The 17,984-nt window shown below is 34.8% G+C and overlaps 1 protein-coding gene across 6 annotated transcripts in view; it reads left to right on the top strand.

Annotated features, from left to right (window-relative positions):
* Positions 1-5,518: 5,518 nt before the first annotated feature.
* The window catches only part of LOC138336806 (plasma membrane calcium-transporting ATPase 2-like), a 135,770-nt gene continuing 123,304 nt past the window's right edge, over positions 5,519-17,984 (top strand). For 3 of the 6 annotated variants that reach the window (XM_069286393.1, XM_069286387.1, XM_069286394.1), the window contains exons 1-2: positions 5,519-5,648; positions 16,485-16,565. The gene's annotated coding sequence lies outside the window, so the exon portion shown is untranslated. Of the gene's footprint in view, positions 5,649-5,686; positions 5,788-16,484; positions 16,566-17,984 lie in introns of those variants that run through there. The other 3 variants (XM_069286397.1, XM_069286396.1, XM_069286388.1) reach the window with 3 other exon arrangements.

Genomic DNA, 17,984 nt, shown 5'->3' on the forward strand with positions numbered 1-17,984 from the left:
TTTATAAAGTTTGTCATTTTATTTAGATTTCACCATTTTTTGCCAATTATTTCCCCTTCATCAACCTCATTCATAAAGAGTTCACACTTGCGACAAAGTCTCAGTTGTCTAATTGAGATTGCTTTTGTTCAGTGTTTTGTCATCTGTATCAAAAATAATTTATATTTTCAACTTCTCTATAAGCGAGAGACACACAGACCTGTTACTTGGTCTGCAACATACTGATATGAAGGGCTACTAAAGTTCAAAGAAAGATCTTCATATTTTCAATTTTTTTTAAAATGATATCTGATTAACTAAGGTTTTATAGTACGTGGCAAACTGGAATGAAGGTCTATCAAGTTTGTTCAAATAAATCATCTTGACCTTCAATCAAGGTCAAAGGTCAAAGAGCTGAAATTCCTGAAATGACTTCTCAATAAGAGAGTGGCTTATGATCACATTGGTCAAATAGTCTATTTTTCAAGTTCATGTCATTTAGTAAGATCTTCAAACACTTGATACTGCATTTTCTTGTAGCAAGCAAAGATGATGGGACCAACAAATGAATGACCCTGATCTTCATTCAAAGTTACAGGGGTTAATTGATTGTAGGCTAAAATATTTAAATTATTTATTTTCATTAAATAAAGACATTAAATTAATATAGCATCATGCTGGAATGAAGGACTATCCAGTTTGTTCAAATGTCAATGTCATAGCGGTCAAATCAGCAAGAATTTTTCACTTCTTGCCAACAACAATTTCTAACTTAGGTACAGAGACCAGTGAATAATAAGTCTGAAGCATGGTGGGGTGGAGGACTACAAAGCTTGTTCAAATGAATGACCTTGACCTTCACCAATGGTAACATTAGACAATCAACAATGTAATGACCTTGACCTTCACCAATGGTAACATTAGACAATCAACAATTTAAAATATTTTAAATGACTTAAATAAAGTGCTTAGTTACCCAATAAGTTGCAGCATGGTTGGATGAATGGCTTCCATACTTGTTTTAATGAGTTACATTGACCTTCATTCATAATAATCAAGGTCTTCATGGCTAGAATCATTAAATAGACAGTAGAATGAATGGTCACCAAGTTGCTTCAAATAACCTTGAACTTCAATCAATGTTGGTTCGTTAGGCTTTAACATCCTATCAACAACTAGGGTCATATAAGGACGACCTCCTCTGGCTATGTTTTGGGAGAGTGTGGGATATTTGGCTCCATATGATATAATGGGACATTCGCCATTTTCATAGTGTTATATTACTGGAGCATGCCACCAAAGACACCTAACAGCATACCCCACTCGGTCACATAGACAACGGGTAAGCCAGTCGTCCCACTCCCTTTATTCTGAACGCTAAGCAAAAATCTCTCGGCCAGGGGACAGAAAGCTGCGCCTTCCTCACAGGGACGAGGGCTCAACACAAGCGGTGCCAAGGGAGACGTAAGGAAGGAGGCCAGCAGTGCAATTTAAACGCCCTTACTGCAGACCACAGGGACCTGGCACATTTTTTTTAACCGATAGTATTGGTTTAATATTTTCGTGCCAGGTCCCTGTGCTGCAGACCATCATTCAATGTAGCAGGTATTGAATTTATTAAAACACACTGGTCTGGGTGATAAATACAGATGTTTTCCCTCTAAAAAGGTTGATGTGTGTATGAAGTAAAGTTTATTTTAAAACCGTCTCACGGTATATAGGTTATGGAGAATCAGGTTCCCAGCTGAGTTTGTATTCAAATCAGGTATTTTATGACGTCAATATTCGCTCATCACTATCCACCAGGGGCTCGGGTTACTTTACATAAACGGATTCATATTTCGGTCATCCCGAGTCCCACTTCAGTTGAATAAACAAGTGGTTGGACTCGGCCATCTGTGTCGATTTAATTTGAATAAAATGTGCGACACTTTCTAAATAGCGATTGTAATAGTATAGGGGGGAAACTGAGGTTATGAACATAAAAAGGTAAGAATCGCGCTTTTCTATTTGTAAATAGTTACACATTTGTTTTGGACGGAGTTATCTGTAGGACATTTTGTACTCCGATTGTTCAATTATTGAAACAAAATGCGTCCTTTCGGGGGAAGCCACCTGATAGAAATGTACCGTATACGACAAACAGGTCCGCTTTAGGTAAGTAAATGTGCATCCCGAGCATTTGCAGACTAAAAATATAATCTGACAGCAAGTCTTGGTAATAGTGTATTATCAGAGAACATCACCAAGACATATATTATAATGTCTTTATTAAAAAAAATGCATGCGCCTGTGCTATAAGGATTTGTCGCACATATTTCCTTGCGATTTTGGAGAACCACAGCAATAGCGTTCTGTTATATTCGATGACGATAAATATAGAACTTCTTTTACAAGCAACTTCGATATTGTTGATACATTAGTAGAGTAACGTACACGTCAAATGTACGTCAAAACAAACAATCCACACAAGGGCACATTATGCACAATCTATTGTATATAAAATATTACAATAACAAAAGATCAAATTATCCACTATATCTTTTTTAAAGAAATCAATTTTTGGAACAAATGTGATGTTATTGTGAGTAAGGCACACCAAACCGCGAATCGGTTCAGTAAAATGTGTGTTTCATACATGTTTTTTTTTTTACCTAAAGCGGGTCTGAAATTTGCAGTGTGCGAAACCGTTTGTTCACGTGGCTTCCTCATAATATCATACGTGTCAAATTAACTTATATGCAATACTTTTACGAAAATATGTAATGCTAATTTGGGAATTGCAATGGTATGTTTGAATTCACGACAAAAGATATCGGCTTTTCGCAAAAAGTATTGCAAACGCATTTATATGCGCAAAATAGTACTGTATATCAATGGAAGTCGCAAACTTTTGTATAGCATTTGTCTCAAATGTGCATCTGTATGGGGAAAAAAGGGAAAAAAGATGTAAAAGCAAATTGTTTAGTATTAATGTTATACATTTATTCCAATTCTAATTGCATGGAATTCATATGTACGGTTTCCGCGATGAATATCGCTATCAAACTAGTTAGTTCAGTTACCCTAAATTGCTTCAGGACTTGTCTCGACTTCACTGTCTGCGGTTTTAGCCTCACTAATATTGACTTTAACTTTCCAATTTGTCACATATGATGAGAAATTGAATTCGCGTGAAATATCAGCATTTCTACGGCTTCCCTGTCTCGAATGCCACCAAGTTTATCCGCCGACTTTGTATGTAATCTTCAAAAATTTGATATAGAGAAAAAATGCCTTCATACAAATAAAAACTATAATTCCAAAGGTTGAAAATAACCATCTCCAAATATATATTTACAGTACAACTACTGCATTTATTTTGAGTATGCATGCTTCAAAAATTAATAATAAATTATTTTTGGAGTATACATTGACGAGCTCTGAGACAGATAATTAATGCCAATCATATTTTGAAGCCTATGTGGGATACATTTGTATTTTTGTGTTTGTATATCTATAAGGAATGAGGAGTATATTTACCGAATGTTTGTTTGTTTGATTAAGGACGGCCTCCCATGCATGCGGTGTGTACTGTGAGACTCGTACTGTGTATGAAGCGAGTGTGTTGGAAGACTGCGGTATGTTCGTGTTGTATCTTCTGAAATTTATGCCCTGTTTTGATCACGCAACACACCCCCGGTTACATTACACCATATGTATGTCGAATACATTTGTGTCACTTGGGGGGAAACCATGGCCGTTATTGCACGTATAGCGCCTTATGAACAAATTTAAGATTACACGTCGTTTGTTAATCCATTTTAACGTGTAGGATGATACGCCATTGATATATATATCTCCACTAAACTAAACGATCAATGTAGATAGGTAAAAACATTTTGCAAGGAAATTATATATAGTGATGACGAATACATGTATAACATAATCTGTTTAAGTTTTGTCGGGAGTGTCGAAATAAAACTAAATACGTCGTCAACCTCACGTGTCTATTGCACGTGCGATCATGTGACGACATGCGTACCCCCTCACATTTCTGATGGCGTCATCACTCAAGTGGTGGTCGAAAAAACTGATTATTTTAGAGATCGACGTCATCTGGCTCATGCTATTCTTAGATCCTACGGGTTCTATTTATAGTTTATATTTGTTTACGTACACACAGTGAGATAAGAAAGCGAATATTTTATTTCATGTTGAATATCAAATTTCACTTCAAGAATTAAATTATTTTGTTGATCTGAAACTCCTGCCAGTATATATACATGCAATAAATATTTCCTATAACATAGTCAAAACGCCAGTTATATTCACATGACGATGTAAGGTGATAAAGTTACTATTACGTTACCACAAGGCAGAGATTATTTTACCGGGTTTTGCTTTCAATACTGACGTTTAGAACGACACACCCGAGTTCCATCTGTCCATGATGCCCCCGTGTGTCTATACTTCCATACGATACACAATCTGTGTAAGCTTCTAAAGCTTGTGATGATATTATACAAGTTTTTTTTTTTTTTGTAATTTGTTACATAAGTACCTAATTAACACGACGAGCGCTTAAAGTGATGACTTCCAATTATTTAAGATTTCTCTACAATCATCCAAAATTAATGCACATAAGCAGAGATTTAAGTATAATTATCTAAGTCTCTGACATAAGCAAACAAAATTTTTCTTCTGTCAAAAGAAAAATTACCAATATGCTGCCGTCGCGGACAAACAGATTTAAACGTGACGTATTACGTTTATGACGTAATAATGTACAATGTACATCGTGCAAATGATCTAATTGCGCACCTGTCGATTTCACATTAGAGTCATCCTGAACACGTGCATACCTATCTACATGTATATATCTTAATTAAATATAATCAACTGTTCATACTTGATAAATTCAATGAATTTAATTGTAAATGTAGACATTCTAAAATGAAATAATATTTAGTATGTAGGTCTACTAAGAAGTGTAACGTCATAGACAAAAATCAGTCGTTTGTCAGGATACGTCGACCTTGATAGGGTATATCTAAATGTAGTGTAGGCTTATGGCATATTTCGAAATAAACCTCTGACATTATAAAGAATCACAATAAAATTGGGAAATAATTATAGTTTTTTAATTGCCATTGAGTAATTAACGTTCCATAGAATAAATCTGTTTAAAATGTGAAATTGTTTGATTTATTACATTTCTGTAGGTCTAGTCAGTAAGTGGATTTACTGGTATATATTATTTGGAACTTACGTTTTAAGGATTTAAAGCAAAACTACATGTATGATAAGTTGTAATAACTTTTGCCCCATCCCTTTGTCTTTTGTTTTGACAATAAAATATGTTGAAACTAAGACTACATAAAACTACATATATAGATGATTGAGCTTAAAGATAAATATGCTTTGATTCTGACAGTTCTAGATCAGTTCATTGATATATGTATATATATAAAGTAGTGGGCTTCTATTTCATTAATAAATTTCTGATCAAGAAGTTGTCCAGTATACTCAATCACAGCGATAACGTTGGCCTATGACTCAAGCGGGTAGACGAAGAATGACGTCAAAATCTCTTAGGCGACGACGATGGAAAAATCCATTAGCCAATCAGATTCGTTTTTACATCACGTGGAATACCGAGGAAGGGAAAACACGGTCTGTGATATCGTGTAAGTATTGTGTTGTGTCACTTATTGCATTCGTATATGTGCAGGTCAGGCCCAATTGGTGCTTTTCTGTCGATGTTTTTAATCTTTCAGAGCTGAGGCATTGCATTGTTCTTTAAACACATATCTTCGGTGTATGCAAGTGAGTACATGGAATCCAAAATGGCTGTCGTCGCTGGAAAAAATATGCATGTTTACTGAAAGATAATTATAATTTGTGCAACACTAAGTGCTTGGCATGCTAACATACAAGGCCCCATTTACAGAGGTTATTGTATTTGTCAGAGCTTTATCATGTATAGTTTCAGAGAGTGAAGGTGTCGTTAAAATATGCGAGCCGGAGTTCTTCGGCGCTCGGTCCAGAGCCAAATTTAGATACACCGTGTTCGGTATCAATATAATACCCCGGCGAGTAGTAGGCCCAAACCGACCAAGCCGCTAGACTAAATTCTTTATGCTACTTATTATTTGAATTTATTGATATGTATCGCCATTTTACAGTAAATGTGTTGCAATTGTTTATATATGGGCACATGTGTGCATCTGACAAGCTTCCGGCTTCTTGACAGTTTAATGCGAGGATATATTTTCTTATACACACACCTACTACTCTGTACATAACTTGTGATCTATTTATAGCACATAATGGTAACATACATTATGTGTGATAGACGAGAAGGCATTCTTGTGTGTGTAGAAGCTTCCGATGTGTTTATATCTAAACAATACAGGGTGTCCAATATCAGATTGTGAAGTAGGCCTATTATACAGATTCACCTATATTGCGTGTAGATCTACAAGAGAATAATCAAACATCAAGTAATTACCACTTTATTGTAACTTTAGATGTAGTAACCCATTGTATCATATTTAGATGAGGTAGCATCTGAAAATATAATTGATCAACAAAAGCACATGTTTTACATACTTGATGTTGTAAAACTATCTGGTATATACATGTGCTATAGGCCTATTTTTTTGTAAAACATACAGCTTGTTGATATATACATGCATTTAGGTATAAGCCTTAAATTTCAAACTAAAATAAATTGATTGTTCAAAATAGTAAGATTAATATATATTTGAATTTATAGGTTTTGTATTAATATTTAAGCAGAATATATAGTCAGTTAGAAATGAACCAATAGAGTATAGTCTTACAAGTTTTAAAGAATTGGTGCTTGTGGTTAAAATAATCATCAGAATTAGTATTTACAAAAGAATTAAACATTTGCTCAACATTAATTTGAAAGTTTTCTATGATCAAAACTACCAATTAAATATTTGTGCATGCATGCCAAGATTTTTTTCTTTATTGGTAGAATACCATATATATAAAACTAGCACATATTAATGAGAAATATATTTTATCTTTCAATTCTTGCATAGTGTATAAAAACTGTCGATAGAGATATGCTCTAGTTCAGGCCTAAACAGCCCCTTTGGCTGTTGTCAGATATGATATACCGTATTCGACCCAATAAGCGCCCAGGATGTTTAAAAAAAATGATAAGAAGAAATTACTGCAAACCAATACAGTTTAAATAGTTTTGATCTCATATTTATATGCTCGGGCAATTAAAACTGAGGTCGCAAAAGGGGGTGGGGTACTTATAGGGATATGGATGCTTAATGGGTCCAATATGATAGATGTCTTAAATCATCTCCCTTGCCTGATCATGACTGCCCCATTGACAAAAGTATATGTAACTGTTTATTTCTCACTGACAGGTTATAAGGATGACATGATGATGTAGCCCCTCTAGCTACTACTAACAAGTCACTGATAGGGTATAATAAAGGACAGGACAATACAGCTTTATAGCATTTATGAGAAAGTGTTCAAAGCCATTGGGGTATCAAGATTGATTAGGTGATAGCTTTGATTAAGATCTATAGCTGTCACTTAATCAAAGACATGTCTTAGTGGTGGAAATCTTTCACTAGTTGACCGCAACACATGTACCAGTGTGAGTGATTTTTTTTTAAAATGTTCATTTCAGGGGCCTGTGCCTTTTAAATTGGGGAAATATTTAATACGTTTTTCTTTCTATGAAATGCATATATTTAGCTTGGGTTTTTCTTTATTTGGGAAAATATTTTCATGAAAATGGGAAAATACAGCTATATTTCTGTAGAGAAAGGGGCTGAATTTCGGCAGAATTTCGGCCTCAAATGCACCCAAAAAAATCACTGTGTATTACAGTCATTGTGTAAATATTAGTAATTACTCCAATATTTTGGAGATGAACAGTTATCATGGCCCCTATAACACCAGATCTTTTAAATTAGTTGATCATGAGGACACCTAATTATTATATTATCAAAACACATTTCACACAATATAGTGAATGTACATTGTTGCACCGCAGTTCAAGAAACTTTGCAGTTCTGTTTTATGTTGTAGTTAATGTATAAATGGAGCAGATCGGCTTAACTTCATTTCTTACCAAATATGGTCTCTGTTGCTCAGCTATAATGGAGCATTCTTCTCTCATTTGGTTTAATATACAACATAGAGCTGTGTATTCTAGAGACAACTGATCATGCCGGTCTGAATACAGTAATACACATATATCCTATTTTTAGGTCATCTGACCCGAAGGGTCGTCCGCCGTGCGCCGTGCGCCGTGCGTTAACTTTTCACATTTTGAACTTCTTCTCAAGTTTGACCAGTGGGATTGAGCTGAAACTTACCTGAAATGATCCTGAGATGGTCCCGACAAAGTGTTGTTATTTTTCGGGTCGATCCGAAATCCAAGATGGCCGCCACAGCCGCCATCTTGAAAACACATTTTGAACTTCTTCTCAAGTTCTACCGGTGCGATTTGGCTGAAACTTGCATGAAATGATCCTGACATGGTCCCGACAAAGTGTTGTTATTTTTCGGGTCGATCCGAAATCCAAGATGGCCGCCACAGGCGCCATCTTGAAAACACATTTTGAACTTCTTCTCAAGTTCTACCGGTGCGATTTGGCTGAAACTTGCATGAAATGATCCTGACATGGTCCCGACAAAGTATTGTTATCTTTCGGGTTGATCCGAAATCCAAGATGGCCGCCACAGCCGCCATCTTGAAAACACATTTTAAACTTCTTCTCAAGTTCTACCGGTGCGATTTGGCTGAAACTTGCATGAAATGATCCTGACATGGTCCCGACAAAGTGTTGTTATTTTTCGGGTCGATCCGAAATCCAAGATGGCCGCCACAGGCGCCATCTTGAAAACACATTTTGAACTTCTTCTCAAGTTCTACCTGTGCGATTTGGCTGAAACTTGCATGAAATGATCCTGACATGGTCCCGACAAAGTGTTGTTATTTTTCGGGTCGATCCGAAATCCAAGATGGCCGCCACAGCCGCCATCTTGAAAACACATTTTAAACTTCTTCTCAAGTTCTACCGGTGCGATTTGGCTGAAACTTGCATGAAATGATCCTGACATGGTCCCGACAAAGTGTTGTTATTTTTCGGGTCGATCCGAAATCCAAGATGGCCGCCACAGGCGCCATCTTGAAAACACATTTTGAACTTCTCAAGTTCTACCAGTGCGATTTGGCTGAAACTTGCATGAAATGATCCTGACATGGTCCCGACAAAGTGTTGTTATTTTTCGGGTCGATCTGAAATCCAAGATGGCAGCCACAGGCGCCATCTTGAAAACACATTTTGAACTTCTTCTCAAGTTCTACCGGTGCAATTTCGCTGAAACTTGCATGAAATGATCCTGACATGGTCCAGACAAAGTGTTGTTATTTTTCGGGTCAATCCGAAATCCAAGATGGCCGTCACAGCCGCCATCTTGAAAACACTTTTTGAACTTATTCTCAAGTTCCGAAGGGATTTGGCTGAAACTTGCATGAAATGATCCTGACATGGTCCAGACAAAGTATTGTTACATCTCTGGTTGATCCCAAATCGAAGATGACTACCATGACACTATGTCTAATTAATTTCCTATATTTAAAGGCCCTTGGGCCTCTTGTTTGAAATAAAATTTGTTGAAAGAAATTGAAAATGATCCTGACATGATCCTGACAAAGTGACACCATATATAATTAATTTTACTATTGTCAAGGTAGTCAGGTGACCGTTAAGGCCCTTTGGGCCTCTTGTTTCTTCATTGCAAAGAGCTACAGCAATGAACAAATTCAAATCAGCATCTATATATAGCTATATTCAAGGCTCTTTTTTTGCATATGATTTTGTCATATTGAATTCTAACAAATTCATTGATTTTTTTATTGCATTTCATCAGATATATTTTGACCTTTTGAGATCCCTTACTTTTTGACCCAATATTATTGTTAACAATAGATTGTACTTTTATAGGTATACAAACATCAGCTGAACATATTTATAAGCCTAATCCGGGCTCTACAATAAAAACTATCTACCAGGTAGATCCTGTTAACGTTTTATTACATCGCTGTACAAGTCCATTCCTTTTGGATTACGCCTACACCTCACACCTATATGAGGGAATCAAGGGTTAAAACATTTCCTATGGTGTATTGTAAATCTTGATCTGGTATTTAGGAGACCCAGGTAGATACACAGCTAGTATTGCTTAAAAATGAAGACATAGATTTGTCAACATAAATATGCATGTGAAGATTTTAACAGAATATCAAATAATTCTAAATCTTTGATGATCGATGCATGTTGCTGAAATTGTAACCTTACTGTAAAAGGAATTGAATATTCATTACCAAGCAACTATTGGGAATTCAGTTATTTTATAAGGTAGATGTTCTGAACTTAATTTAAAAAAAAACGAAAGATTTCTTTTAAAATCTACTGGGTTGTGAATTGGATGATTTTGATTTTAAATGTCTAGTTTGTGTTGAGAATTTAGCTAGCACGTGCACAATTTCCATGTAGCCAACCCCTCTTTGGGTTGAAAGTTGTGTCCCCTTGTCTGAAATTCTGTGTACCATGTTGTAATTATAAGAGTAAATTAAAGGCAGCTATGAAATTGTTAAGGACCTCTTGTTACCTTAAATGAAAAGATTCTAATCTATCCATCATTCTCTTGAATATGTTAATGTGTACATCATTGTTATTAATTTACTTTCACAGCTTTATAATGCTAACATTGCATTTCATTAATTGTGCTGTTATTCATGAATACAGCATCTAGTAAATTATACATTAACCATATATCTGTTTTTGACAGACTTAGGTGTGGCTTAGTATGTCTTTAAAAGTTTTGTACAAGAATGTCTTTGATTGTGCATATGCCAAGTTTTGTAAAGAATAGAATGGCATATAACCATTACCACTTTAATAGTAATGAGCACCCAGATAATCTAAACATGTTTTATTGGTAGTAGTACATTAAATGAATATACCGTATTATATCCAATAAGTGCCCATGGCCAGGGTGGTTAAAAATTCAAAGTTTTAAGTTAATCACAAAAAAAATATACAAATTTACTTGGTAATACCTACAGAAGTTGATAAATTGAAAAAAATATCTCATATTTTTCGCTTAATTCATCTACTTTCTGAATTGCATGATCCATGACGAGTTGATTGCAGTTTTGCCAGCATTGACTTTCATACAATTGATGTTTAATTCAAAGCTGAAAAAGTATGACTAATAATCTTAAATTTATAGCTATAAAAACTTACTAGAATAGATACATATATATATACCTAGGTATATATCAATATGTACAAGGTAATAAGAGGATTGGCAAACGTCTTGTTCATGGTATACATAGATAGGTATGAATGATATATATTACAATGCTTTCTAAATGACAATACGTCTCTGTTATAAATATCTACCAGTTTATATTTTCTCACAGAGGTCAACTTCAGGTAGACTGAGGTGCTTTAGATCTAAGTGTGTATTGGATTTAGCTTGCATGCAAACCGATGGGGGTGTTATAATGTAGCTCTATCTGTAAATATTTGATGAAAGTAGGATTTGTATACCGGTAAAAATGGATTGCTGGAGTTAAATGTATCGGGCTTCAGTATTGATGTAGAATATATCAGTATTCTTACCGGAGCTATGTCCTTACATGAGACATCAGAATTAAAAATCTGCTGACTTGCAAATCATTTAGATGGGCCATTTCTTTGAATCAGTTTTATATAGGGTTTATTTTACAACAATAATGTAAATTCAATTGATATGAATTAACGATGAGCGGATCTATAATAGATGGTTTCATAGATTAAAGAAGAATGACTATATATTTGGTGTTAAAGAAGAATGACTATTTGGTGTAATTTATTATAGGATAAATCTGATTGAACAAATAGAGTATCCTATCCAGTAAATTATGTGATACTGTGAGTGTCACAAGATTGATACATTAATCCCAATCTGCTCTCGCATATCAGTTTGACATTTTCATATTATCACGATACAGGATGCTATTACATAAATTGTGTTTGCTTAATTTATGTTGCAATTCACCAGCAGTCTTCATTTGCAAAGAGGGCGTTCTTGATATCAGTAATTAGACTATAACATCATGGAACTTAATTGTCAGTTTGAATTCTATTATCAGGAGTGCAGCCTTCATGACGAAAAAGGTTATCTTGGTACGTCATCTGTTGTAAATGAGTGTAAGTTTGTGATCTATATGACATCCCTTATTAACGCTATGACACACATGTCTGTAGATGTTCACAGTTCCCTGTCATGCATGGTGACAATGTGATAATTTCCCAATCAGACATATTGATGATGGCTTTGTCACATAGACAGTTATAAAATATCTATTTGTGTGTTCAACAGGCCGACTCCTTGACCTACCATCTTGCTGGACAGTTTAATTATTAGACAGTGTGCCAAAGTCTTTCTTTCTATTTTCTCCCTGTATTTTTAATGGTGTTCCAAAAAGCGCTGAGAAAGCCGAATCCTTATTACCAGAAAAGTCTGCTGTAGAGGTCTTTTCACTCATTGTGCAGCCATCCATGAAAGCCTCAAGCTATTGTTACAGACACAATAATTTCCCGCATTATATATGCCCTCTAGTGACTGTTAGAGATGTGATGATTCTCACATGTAACTTTTTGCTGTGACGTCGGCTATCTGGCAGCAGTTCTACATGCCGTTACTTACAGAAGGTATACAATTGGTCATCACTCAATGAACCAAGGTTGATTGACAGCTGTCTGAGTTACCTGCCTCATCAATCTAGGCCAGGTACGGACAATCAGTATTAACTGCCTACAGGTATATGTCTGTGGTGTGGAGGCCAGCCGTGTCAAATTTAACTATCTTAGTTTTGGTGTACATTTCACCAAGTCTGTCTCATCTAAGCAAGCTGTGTACATATATATGCCTTTTGGACAAAAGTTTGGATTTGTAAACAGGACTTAAGTGGTAGGTTTTTGAAATGTAGTGAATCAGTATAATTATGAAAACTTTCTTTTTTCTTCCTCAAGTGCAAACAAGAGATATGCCATGGGCATGGGAAAGTATGATAAGTTTGACATATTTGTACCTTAAAATATGGTTTAATTTGAGTATATATATATATGTACTTACATGCATGCCAACCCTCCCTATTTTGGAAGGAGACTCACGATTTTTAACCTTTATTTTAGGCCATTTTAACAAGTCCAAATTTTTTAATATATATTCAAAATGTAAAAAATCTGACTATACCATTAGAAAGAACAGGTGAAAATATGCAAAATTCAACCTTTAATTTCTTCATAGGGGGTTACTAAATAGACTTTCTTGTGGTTAAAAGTTTAAACATGTGAAATTACCCCCATGGGAATTTCAAAAAGTTTGCAAGTATGTACTTATACATATTATAATATGCTGGCAATGGTACTAAGTCAAATGGGAGGATGTGTTTGCAGAATACGTTCTGTTAATTAAGGGGACACATATATGCATGTGAAATGGACAGTATTCATAATTTTGTACTTCAGTTGTAGCTAAGTAAATGTTTGTTAAGTTTTAATTTCATCTCCATTGTGTATGTATGGCCCTTTTGCACTTGGTAAATCATTCACTCCTTAAAAAGACAGTTGGACATTTCTAAAGCTGGGACAGGTATATTATACATGTACATTAAAAAATGCACATGTGTGTACAGTGAATACAGTCCATTGGAATATTTCACGAGGTAAAATTAATAGTAAATGCAAGTCATTGTAATTATAACTGCATGCTCCTCCCTTTCTCCTTCCACCATCGCTTCCAAGCCCTTTTCAATGAGACTGCCTTAAATACTATTCCTTCAGAATAGTGGAATAGATTAAGACACATGCTAATTAACACTGTACTATTATAAAATTGGATCATGTGTGTTTTTGTATGCAAGCATTATTTACAGGTCTTGTCCATTCAGAAGCAATTCACACATTTGACTTCTTTTCAATAACTTGTATTGCCAATCGGTCAATCCTCATCTCGGGTTGATCAAATATATCATATAGAGATCTATAGATAGTTTATGGTGTAAAGTATTGAAGATGTGAAGATCGGTATAAATCATTCTCTCTGCAAAAAAATTTGGAAAAAAAAAAAAAAATAAGTTCACATATGAGCCTGAGCAGCAAGCATTAGAGTATATGTTGGCCAGGAAATTTGCATTGTTTGCGGAAGATATAGATGTTAAGACAAAGACACTCGATCAATGATAATGTATATCAGTCTTAGCAGATTTCCTGATAATCATGTATATACCTATCTCACTGATAAAATGATTACATGTGGTTGATTTAATATAGATCGTCTACAGTTGTCAGAGACAAACAGGTGTACATGTGCCTGCATATTTAACTTATACTGTTGAATGTATGTGCTAATAAGATATTTCAGTAAAGCTGCTACCATTACATCTGCAGTTTTAAAGTGAATAGTCGGGCAAAGAAAACCAGTCTAAATGCGTTCATTGGCCTTCCAAAAGTTCTCACATATTGATACGACGGTCAAGTTCTGCTTACATTTCCCAGTTCTGACCATTGAAGTAAAGAAAAGTTGAAAGCATTGAAAGCGAGGCTGCGTGGAAATGTAACCACGGACATAGTGAGCCGAGAGGACAGTTTAGAATTTCCATACTTTAAATTAATTTCTTCGTACGCAGACAGATTTTGACGAGAGATTTTATTTTTCCATTTCATAAAAAATTATATTGGATACATTCACACCATTTTTACCGACTTTAGCCATCCTTGCCCGAATATTCACTTTAAGTACTAGCTTTTGTCGCAATTTAATCATCATTATCTATAAAACATTAGCTACTATTAAAGTCGCAAAAATAAATTATTTAGAAAGATGATTAAATATACTGAAGTTGTAAGTATATAATGTTTATTTAAGGTGTGAGATAATGTAATGAGGAAATAGTTTGTCACTGTGATAAAACATCATATTGCACACTTGTGCATCAGTATATTCTGTACGTCTGTCACATGTCTGTCAGTTGTGTGGAAGTGCAATTTAATATTTAAGAACATGTATGTAAATAGTGTTTATAGAGTTTTCTGTGGTGGCAGTTGTGGAATAAAATGCTAATTTTCTAATGACATGGCTATAGATGCTATTTAATTAATAATACAATACAGACTTGCTCATAGCATGTTAACCTTGTACTTAAAGGCTTGGCCTTTGCTTGAATGATAATTTTTTTTAAATCATTTAAGAAAATAATGCCTAATGTCAATTACATTTATAGTACATAATAGCTTCATTAAATATAATGTTACAAAATTCATTAAAGTACATAATAGCTTCATTAAATATAATGTTACAAAATTCATTCAGATTGGAAAAAATAATGTGACTCAGCATCTCCCAATCAAGATTTTGTAATATTAAGATGATGATTCCCGATCCATACTTTGTTAAATACCAAATTCTTTGACAAAGTATAAAAGGTCATATATGCATACGGTACATTTGAAAGCAAAACAAATTGCACAAATGTATGATTATTCTTCTGAAGAAAAATCTTGGAAACCTGGGCAATTGTCGTACTGGAACTTTCCCCTATTTGTCTGTAAGGAATCTGCCTCATGTGAATGCTTTGGGGACACCAAGATCTGTTGTATTGACGTCTTGCTGGATACATGTGTGTAGCCAAGGGACGTCTCATGTGTTGGAACTCATTTCGTATTTGTAGCTGGGGATACATAAAATCGCTGTCCATCTTTTTTTGCCTGGTACTGTACATCAATGTAAGGGATATATTGTTCCATGAACTAGAACAGTTGCTTCTTTAGTAGTTTGGCTGAGGAAATCGTGGGAGGATGTGGCTGTTTTTTTTAAATCATTGGCGTACAAAACAAAAATGTGCTAGAGCTCACCGATTTTGTAGTTAATTATCAAAAATGACTTTCTCTCACTTGTAAGAAATTTTGAAGCAGTCTATTAGCATAAAGGTGCAAAATGTCTTTAAAGTTTGATGTGAAAATTAAGAGAATATATGAAATGTTTGAGACCTTGATTTAAGAAGCATAAAGACCGAAGAATAATGAAAACTGTTTTTAAGGTAATGAACTGTTAGTTGATGAGCTATCAAGACTTTTGGTTCATTAGGGGTCTAAATTAGAATTACATTATATGACCAAGTATAGAGAGCTAATTAAGATTCCAATGAACATTTCACTTTAATTTATTGTACAATGTATATGACCTTGGTATGTTAGGTATACATCCATGCAAAGTGCAAAGGTTCTAAATGCATGACATATTTGCAAAGCCGTAAATAATGAATGGTGTATGAATTGATGTGTGGAGTGCGTTGTGTTACACATGAATGACAGATCGCCTATGTTTTGTTTACTATGTGTAAATACCAATTATGCTTTAATGATCATCAATATAATGTTGTAATACTGTATTTGCAGACACAGCTTCGAGTCCTTTATCCTGGTGAGGGAGTACATTGTAGTCCATTCCACTGAGAAGTCTTCAGAACCTTCAAATCTGTAAGTTTTTGTTTACACTCAACCAGACATTCCTTTAACTATTCACAATAAACAATGAATCCTAATTTGTTACGGACACCAATACTACACATGACTTGTTGTCTTATCTGGAATACTGGCATGTATTGATACGTGCTATGACAATTCTTTGCATCAAAGAAAAAACAACAACTTCAGCTACGAGGAAGGCATTTAAATGTTTTGATTTCAGTTCAAATTCTCTAGCAGGGCATTGTTCTCTCGGGGTATATATATATATATATATATATAAAGTCATGATCAGGATAACAAACAATGGTTCTTTTCTTCTTCTTCTAATCTTTAGGCAGTTAAAAAATCTACATTAAACTCTCCAATATCAGGCATTAGATTAGAATTGCTTGATAGTAAATCCTCCAAATAGCTGCTTTAATATGCAACATCAGCAATGAAAATAGTGTCAGCTGTTTTGAATATCAAATTTACCCTTTCCTGTAGTATTTTTACACTTATTGTTCGCTAAATGAAGATTTGCATATGTGAAACCAGTCTCTTTGATGGATCTTTTCTAATTTTCCTCATTGATTTCAGACATATATAAGTCTGTTGTAATTGACAAGCTCTTAAGGAAAGACTACAGCATCTTAGCACAAATCATATTAATTTTTCAAGCTTCTTCATTTCTGTAAGAATGGATGTACATGTGCTTGAATTGATAATGTGTTTTATAGTATAAGGTTTTCATTGCTAGCTTAGATGTCTCTGTTATGGTTTGAAATGAATAAATGTGTATACATATACAAATGTCTTTTATTATGATGAGGGGATGTCTTTTTTTGATGGCTTATTTCTTTGAGATTCTCCGTTTTGGCTGACGGTGATGGCTTATTTCTCTGGGATTCTCGGTTTTGGCTGATGATGATGGCTTATTTCTCTGAGAATCTCAGTTTTGGCTGATGGTGATGGCTTATTTCTCTGAGATGCTTGGTTTTGGGTGATGATGATGGCTTATTTCTCTGAGAATCTTGGTTTTGGCTGTTGATGAAGGCTTATTTCTCTGAGAATCTTTGTTTTGGCAGATGGTGATGGCTTATTTCTCTGAGAATCTTGGTTTTGGCTGATGATTATGGCTTATTTCTCTGAGAATCTCGGTTTTGGCTGATGGTGTTGGCTTATTATTCTGAGATTTTCAGTTTTTGTCCACTTTCAGAATCAAGGTACACCTTTTATAAAATTTAGCTGTATATAAAATATAAATGACAAAGAAACCAAAGTATTTTGCCTCACACTTATAACTGTACCCAGTGGAAGAGTCTGATAAATTGGTGTTCTGTGAAAAGACATCTTGTAATAGGAATGTACAGTAGAAGTGTTTCGGTCCTAGATTGTAGATACCATAGAGGTGTATACCCAGGCTTATAGGTGCTCTTAATCACCACA

Source organism: Argopecten irradians, chromosome 12 (assembly GCF_041381155.1).
Source record: "Argopecten irradians isolate NY chromosome 12, Ai_NY, whole genome shotgun sequence".
NCBI classification, from domain to species: domain Eukaryota; kingdom Metazoa; phylum Mollusca; class Bivalvia; order Pectinida; family Pectinidae; genus Argopecten; species Argopecten irradians.